Source organism: Oryctolagus cuniculus, chromosome 9 (assembly GCF_964237555.1).
Source record: "Oryctolagus cuniculus chromosome 9, mOryCun1.1, whole genome shotgun sequence".
Classification (NCBI taxonomy): domain Eukaryota; kingdom Metazoa; phylum Chordata; class Mammalia; order Lagomorpha; family Leporidae; genus Oryctolagus; species Oryctolagus cuniculus.
Genome location: NC_091440.1, coordinates 102112017 through 102120121, shown reverse-complemented (window position 1 = coordinate 102120121; position 8105 = coordinate 102112017).

Genomic DNA, 8105 nt, shown 5'->3' with positions numbered 1-8105 from the left:
TCTCTTTGTCTCTCTTAACAGTTTTTGCATTAAAGTTTATTTTGTCTGATATTAATTTGGCTATGCCACTCTTTTTTGGTTTATTTTGGCATGGAATATCTTTTTCCAAGCTTTCACTTTCAGTCTGTATGCATCTTTGTTGGAAAGATGTGTTTCTTATAAGCAGCAAATAGATGGCTTTTGTTCCTTAATCCATTCAGCCAGTTTGTGTCTTTTAACTGGAGAGTTAAGGCCATTAACATTCAATGTGACTATTGATAAGTAGTAACTTTGCCCTGCCATTTTCCCAAAGATATTTCTAATATATGCTTTGAACTTCCTGTGATCTTTTACTGGGAGTTTTTCTTCCTTTACCTTCTTTAATATTGATGGCTGTGTTTCTTTGTTTCTGTGTGTAACATATCTTTAAGCATCTCTTGCAAGGCTGGACTAGTGGTGACAAATTCTTTCAATTTCTGTTTGCTATGAAAGGTCTTTATTTCACCTTCATTCACAAATGAGAGCTTTGCAGGATATAATATTCTGGGCTGGCAGTTTTTTTCTCTTAGTACTTGGGCTGTATCTTGCCATTCCCTCCTAGCCTGTAGGGTTTCTGATGAGAAGTCTGCTGTGAGTCTAATTGGAGATCCTCTGAGAGTAATCTGACATTTCTCTCTTGCACATTTTAGGATCTTTTCTTTATGTTTCACTGTGGTGAGTTTGATTACAACGTGTCATGGTGAGGATTTCTTTTGGTCATGTTTATTGGGAGTTGTGTGCTTCTTGTACTGGATGTCTCTTTATTTCTCCAAAGCCAGGAAGTTTTCTGCTAGTATGCCATTTAAAAGGCCTTTTAATCCTTTCTCTCTCTCTCTCTCTCTCTCTCTCTCTCTCTCTCCATGCCTTCATGAACTCCTAGAACCCGAATGTTGTTTTTTAGTAGCATCCTGTAGGTTCTTAACAGTATTTTTTAGATTTCTAATTTCCTCTTCTTTTCTTTGGTTTGACTGAATACTTTCCTGTGCTCTGTCTTCTAAGTCCAATATTCTGTTCTGCTTCATTGAGTCTATTTTTAAGGCTTCAACTGCGTTTTTTATTTGTTCTATAGAATTCTTCATTTCATTTTGATTTGTCTTCAATATCTCAATTTCATGTTCTATTGAATTCCTCATCTTATTTTGAATCCTCCTTAAGATTCCATTTTCATGAGAGAGATTTTCTTTCATGCCCTGCATGGTTTTCAGTAGTTCGTGCATTTGTTTTTGATTACTTCTAAATATTCTTATCATAAATTTTTTGAGTTACATTTCATGCATTTATTCTATCTTGTTGTCTTCATAATCTTGTATTGGAGTGTCACGTTCTTTTGCTGTGGCAGCTTTTTTTGTTGTACTATAACTCTGTAGATAAGTGGACTGTCTGCTCTCAGTGAATCTCTAGAGGCTTGTGGTGGCTGTGGCCAGAGAGCTCTGTTCAGTTCTTTATGGTTAAGATGTGTCTAAGGTGACATATCCTGGTTTGGCATCTAAATCTCTCTCTCTCTCTCTTTTTTAAGCAAAAGGGAAGTAATTTCACTCAGCTGAGCTCTTTTCCTCAATGGCAATCAGTGCCTGAGTGCTAGCCCCAGTGGGTGTAATATTTGTCTGCTCTGTCCCAAGCACCACACAAAGGATCTGTGCAGTCCTCGGTGTAAGCTCACATTCCCCTGAAATGTCTCTCATTGGGTAGCCAGGGCTGCCTGAGCTTGTGGCATCTCCCACCAAGACTACTCAAGTCTCAGCCACACCCTGAGTTCTCCCACACACCCTTAGTGGTTTTTTTTTCACAGTCCCAGTTCAGAAGTTCCACACATTCACTAGGTCTCAGCCACCTGTTATTACTCCCCTCCAGAGTCAGGTTTCTCTGCTTGGTTGATTGCTGGGTACAGCCCTAAGCTGGCACAGCTGTTACATATGTCCAAAATGGTGCCTGCTCTATCAGCTCATATGCCTATGGAGAGAGAATCATGCCCATACTGTCCCTTTTATTTTTTTTTCTCTCCTCTAGTTAGGCTGGTGTACTTTCCCCCATGGAGCTTCAAGCCTCATTCCCTCTAGGCTCTTCCTGCAGCTTTTCTGTCAGTGTCTCTGGCTACTGCAGTCTTGTCTCACCCCACTTTCCAGTACTGGTGTGGAGGCTCTTGGCAGCTAGAGTCCCAAGCTGTGGGTGCCCATGCCCTCCACGTAGGTCCACCATGTCCCTCTAATGATAGAAGAAGTTTTTCCCAAACTCTTCCCTGAGACTACACTATCTCTACTTTTATTAAACTATCTTCTCCTGGACTATCAGTAAGCTCCCTCCCTATTCTTCCATCTTGGAACCCCCTGTAGGATTTCCAGTGCAGTTTTCTCTCCAATTCTCCCCTGAGAGTGCATTTCATACATTCCTTTTTTTAACTGTTTATTCCTAGCCTAGCACAGTATGTTGTTCCCTAATATACCATTTGGAATCTCAGGTTAAGATCTATTATTTCTTTCCTTATGGGGATCTTTTGTGCTCTGAGACTTGTTATTTCTTTCCTTATAGAAATCTTTTGTTTGTTCTAAGGTTTTTCTAGTTTCTTGAGGTACGATGACAAGTTAATGTAGAGCTTTCTTCTTTTATGCACACATTGATTGCTCTTTCATGCAGGCACTGATTGCCTCTTACTACTGCTTTTACTGTATCACATAGATTTTGGTACACTTTGTTTACATTTTGATTCATTTCAAAATTAAAAAAAAATTATCCCCAATCTCTTCCTTTTTCTCTGAGCCTATTTCTCTGCTATCTCAGTGCTATATAGCATCCTAAATCATGGTTTTCCCCAGGGCCTTTACTGATGTGTTTTCACTGATTTACAATGTTCCCACACTTAAAATATCCCAAACCTGCTGCTGAGTTCTTGTTCATTATAAACTTGGAAGTGCCTTAAAAAGAGGTAGCCAATCCCTACAAGTCCCTTACTTGGTTTTGGTGGTCTCACACTCTCGTCATGCCCACAAATGCTGGATGTTGCTAGATTACATATGGAGCTCTCAACCAACCAAGATAAGGACCACAGCTCATCCTGCTACTCTCTGTCTGTTGCCAAAGTGTATTCATGGCCTGATGCCATACCTATGCCACTGGTGATATTGGCTAGGGTATAGGACTACTCAACCTGGACCACAGAACTTTGCAAGGCACTGAAGCAGGTGCGTAGGGTTTTGTCTGCAGGCACTGCACCACTAGACCCTAATCAATGCAGGGTTTTATGAGCCTCACACTAAATTTAAAAACATCCCAGTGATTGCTGGCTGTCTATCAAAGGTTGTAGGAGGGGTGATAGAGACAGCTCCTCAGTTAGATAGGCAGGCCCTTAGACGGGTCACACCTGAGTCTCATTGTCACCATGCCCTGTGCAGTTTAGCGGTGACAACCAGGCCTGCAAGAGGCTGGTTGGCGAGGCCAAGGCAACTTAGGCTGGTTGACAAAGTCACAGCAGAAGGTCTCTCAGCAAGGCGTGAGAACAACAGCTGTGGTCCTCTTGGTGGTTTTAAGTTTCTTGGGAATTAACATTCTGCATAAGAAAGCCGGAACTTCATGGTGGTCCTGCTAATGATTGCTGTATTTCTAATTTTAGGGAAGAGCACTTGGTTTCAAAATCCCCAAAATGTCCATTGCTTTGTAGAATTTTAAAAAGTCAAATGTTAGTGTAGGAGAAGGGGTTGATGCTTTACGCAAGGTTGAGCTGTTTGTGGGAAAGAATTAAAAGACAACAGGCTCCCTGATGTATACTTCCCACTAAAACAAAGATAAATGTTATTAAAGCTTTAATTCAATATGTGATACAAATACTACAATGGTTAGGATGTCAAAACCGTGGAATAGATCTAAGTGCACCTTTAGATAAGTACAATAAAAAAATTAAAGAGTTACAGAAAGAACTGCAAAAGAGGAGATATATTTTTAAAAGGGCCTGCTTTGAACATTAGGGCTTCTAGTGAAGATTAGATTAGGCGGCCGGCACCATGGCTCAACAGGCTAATCCTCCGCCTTGCAGCGCCGGCACACCGGGTTCTAGTCCCGGTCGGGGAGCGGGATTCTGTCCCAGTTGCTCCTCTTTCCTGGCTTCGGATCAGCGCAGTGCACCGGCCACAGCGTGCTGGCCGCGGCGGCCACTGGAGGGTGAACCAACGGCAAAGGAAGACCTTTCTCTCTGTCTCTCTCTCTCACTGTCCACTCTGCCTGTCAAAAAAAAAAAAAAGTTTAGATTAGATTAGATTAGGAAGGTAATACTCTAGCTTCTGTAGCCAATTTCTGCATAGCTCAACAGTGCTCCAGGCCTTGGCTTGTGTGGGCAGCCCATTATCTCACGCTTGTCTATGATTGTAACCCATGCTCTGAATATGCCCTGGAAAATCAAAGAAATTGTAACTAGATGTAGACATAGAGTCTAGAGGCAACATAAAATACAAAGCCAATGGTTCTAAGAAAATGTACGACAAACTTATTATTGTAAGAAAGAATCATTATGTAACATGATATAAAAATAAAGTCTGGTGCTCCAGAGCCAGAGCCGTGCCTTTAGCCCTGCTGTGAGTGTGTCTCTCATTTCTTCGAGCGCTGACACCTCTCACCCCTTTGGGAATCCCTGGACTGGCTGGAGCTGGACTCCGGCAGCTGGTGGTGAAACCTACCAAAATGTCTGTCTCACCAGGGAGGTCTTTGCCTGGTACTGGGGCAACTCCAGAAACTGTCCACAGATGCTTGTCTTAGGGTGAAAACCTTAGGCTCTTCCCAGTGTTGGGCTTTATCAGGCTACCATTGAGTCCCAAGACACAGTCCTGTGGCCCCTTGCAGTCTGCTCAAGGTTGGAAGAGAGTGATAAAGGCAGCTCTCTGGCTACTTGGACTATCCCAAGGCTGATTGTATCTGGTTCCCACAGTCACAGGTCCCTACAAAGTCCTGAGGGTATTCACCATGTCCACTGGAGGCCAGCAGTTCCACACCCAAAATCAATCCACAACAACTGGAGTTTTGCTTTCTGCAGATAGTTATGGGAGGGGTGATAGCTGCCTGGCTGTGGAAGCTCCAGATATTCACTCCACAGGTGTGAGCCTGGAGCCCAGGGCAGGGGAGCTCTCCCCGTCTCTATGCCAAGTGGGAGGCCTCCCTCCTCTCAGTGTTTCTCGGAGCTGGAGGAAGAGTGACTCAGGGCAGCTCTTTCCTTCTTGCTTTTTCAGGACAACTTTTCTTTTTTGTGTGTGTCAGCAATTCCTTTCTTAGTTGAATTTAACAACATTCTTTTTCCACTCCTAGGTCCCCAAAGAGACAAGTGGTTACAGGCACCCCATCGTGAACTGGGTAAGAGCACTTCACCCTCCACCTCTGAGCCCCACAAGCTGTCCTTATCAGAAAGTCAATAAGTCAGTATGAAATCCACTAAACAAGGACGGCACCACTCAAAGACCAAGGGGCAGCTGGGCCTGAAGCTTTAAGATGGACCAGAAGCACGTTTCTGAATGATAACAGTTTCAGGATAGCAGGCCAGGTGAGCAGGGCTAACCAGAACCCCACAACAATGGAGGTTTATCTACTCACAGAGGGGTGTCAAGGACAAGGCCAGTTTGGTTATCTGAGGGGAAGTGAAACACACAAGTCTTTCAGAGAGAAAGGAAGCAATAAAAGTGGTATCTGGATCCCACTGAGGCAATACTCCACTTTCATGTGCCTGGGAGGCTGCTTGGTGATCTGCAGACCACAGGCAGGCTTCTGAGAGGGGAGAAATGGAGACCACAGGGGCTACTAGACCACATCAGCTTATCTCTCAAGACAGTTCCAGGAAAGAAAGCTCAATCTCATGGTCAGTTGACCATGACTTCACTCAGAGCTTCTAACACCTCCTGCTTGTGGTCCTTGAAGTCACTGTCGATTTGGCTACACTCTGCCTTCCACCACCTGATTTCTGGTATGAGGCAGCATCTCAGCACCTTGATACTCATTTATAGCCTTGCCCAGAGCATTGATCGACTCTGTGTCCAAATTGTTGGTAAGCTCTTCCAAGATGAGGACCTCAGGTTCCCAACAGGCCAGCTCTGCAAACACTACCGGGGCATCCTATCCACCAGAGAGTTTGCAGATCTGGATGGTGTGTGCATGACTCTCAAGGCCAAAGCAGCCCAAGCACGTGTGGGCATGAGTTGGTAGGTAAGGTTGAAGCTCTATTACAGGTACCAGTGGACATCTCCTCCACGTGCAGCTGTTCTGGAAATTGCTGGTTGAAGACGCTAGTTTTCAGCTGGTGGTTCTTTCTCCTTTCCCTGTGTGTCAGCATCGGCTTACTGATCAGCAGGAGCAATGTGCTCTTTCCCACACCATTAGGGCCCATGATGCAATCCCAATGCAGCATTTCTTATGATTATAACAAGACTTTGGTCTTTCACTTGGCTTCCGTAGCTCTTGTGAAGGTAACAGTGTGTGTACAGCTGTTCACACCAGTGTCTCTGTGAGAAGGTGGGCTCTGGAGCCTCTTGCCCATCCACCTTCTTGGTTTCCAGAGCAGTTTTGTAAAGTAAACAAGGTAAACAAATTCTTTTGACCTCAGTACCCTTATTTGTAAACAAGGAATAGCAAAAATATGTTTTATAAGATTGGGTTGATGACAACGTAATAGCACACAAGTATCCATTAGTTTATTTTACCTGAGAAAACAGAATACTTAATTCAAATTGGCCTTAAAAAATAGGAGTCATTTATTTCACATTACATCAGTTGTAGATTGTCTGAGGATTTCCCAGGTTGTCCAATGATGTCAAAGGCATCCAAGTGCTTCCGTATCTCCACTCCAACTTCTTTCATTGCCCTCATCATCGCCTCTCCTGCAAGCTGATGGCAGCAGTCTAAGTGTCAACATCCTTAACACTTCTACCTTCGAAACAGGAAAGTAAGGAAGACAGCATCGCACATCTTTTTATTTTTTTATTTTTTATTTTTGACAGGCAGAGTGGACAGTGAGAGACAGAGAGAAAGGTCTCCTTTCGCCGTTGGTTCATCCTCCAACGGCCGCCGTGGCCAACGCACCGCACTGATCCGATGGCAGGAGCCAGGTACTTATCCTGGTCTCCCATGAGGGTGCAGGGCCCAAGCACTTGGGCCATCCTCCACTGCACTTCCCTGGCACTTCCCTGGCCACAGCAGAGAGCTGGCCTGGAAGAGGGGCAACTGGGACAGAATCCGGCGCCCCGACCGGGACTAGAACCCGGTGTGTCGGCACTGCAGGCGAAGGATTAGCCTATTGAGCCACGGCGCCAGCCTGTACATCTTTGCATTTGTTTGTGGAGAAATTCTTTCCCAAAATTTCCACCCACCCACAGGACTTCCCCTTCGTCTCCTTCCTGTGTAACAGTATTGCATCAGTTAAGAGCTGGGACTCTAGAGCTATGAGGTCTGAGAGTGAATCCTGGCTCTGCCACCAACTATGCACCCAGGTTAAGTTACTTAGCCTCTCCATGTCTCCATTTTTTACCTAAAAAGTGGAAATAATAGTACCTACATTGTGAGTTGGTATGAAGATTAAATGACTCCATATGTAAAGAAGTTCCAATGAATAATATCTGCTATTTGTAACAATATTTTCCCCTCATCAAATGGTGCAATATTTTATTTAATAAATAAACCCCCCAATACAACAATATTAATATGCTCCTTCCTTCCAAGGCCAGCCATTCTCCTACACCACCCTGCAGATGCCACAGGCTCACGTGACTACAGCTGAGCAGTTTGGGGAAGATGTGCTGAGACTTTATTTCTCTCCCCCCTTGGGTGGTATACTTGCCACACTTATTCTGGCTCTATGGTGGTACTTACAGTACAAGAACAAATAGCCCCCACCAGTATCCACTGAGGAAAGAAAGCAAGCAACCTTTTCTATCTGTGTTACTCAATGTACTAAATTAAATTCCTTAGTGTTGCTTTTTCTCACTATTGAGACTACTTTCTTAGCAAATATTTCATCCAGGACCTCAGGCCACTGTCTTGAGCTTTAGGCTCTGATTAATTGGCTTCAAACACCTACTGGTTTTAAACAAACACATAAAAATAGCAAGCACTGGTAGATAGAACAA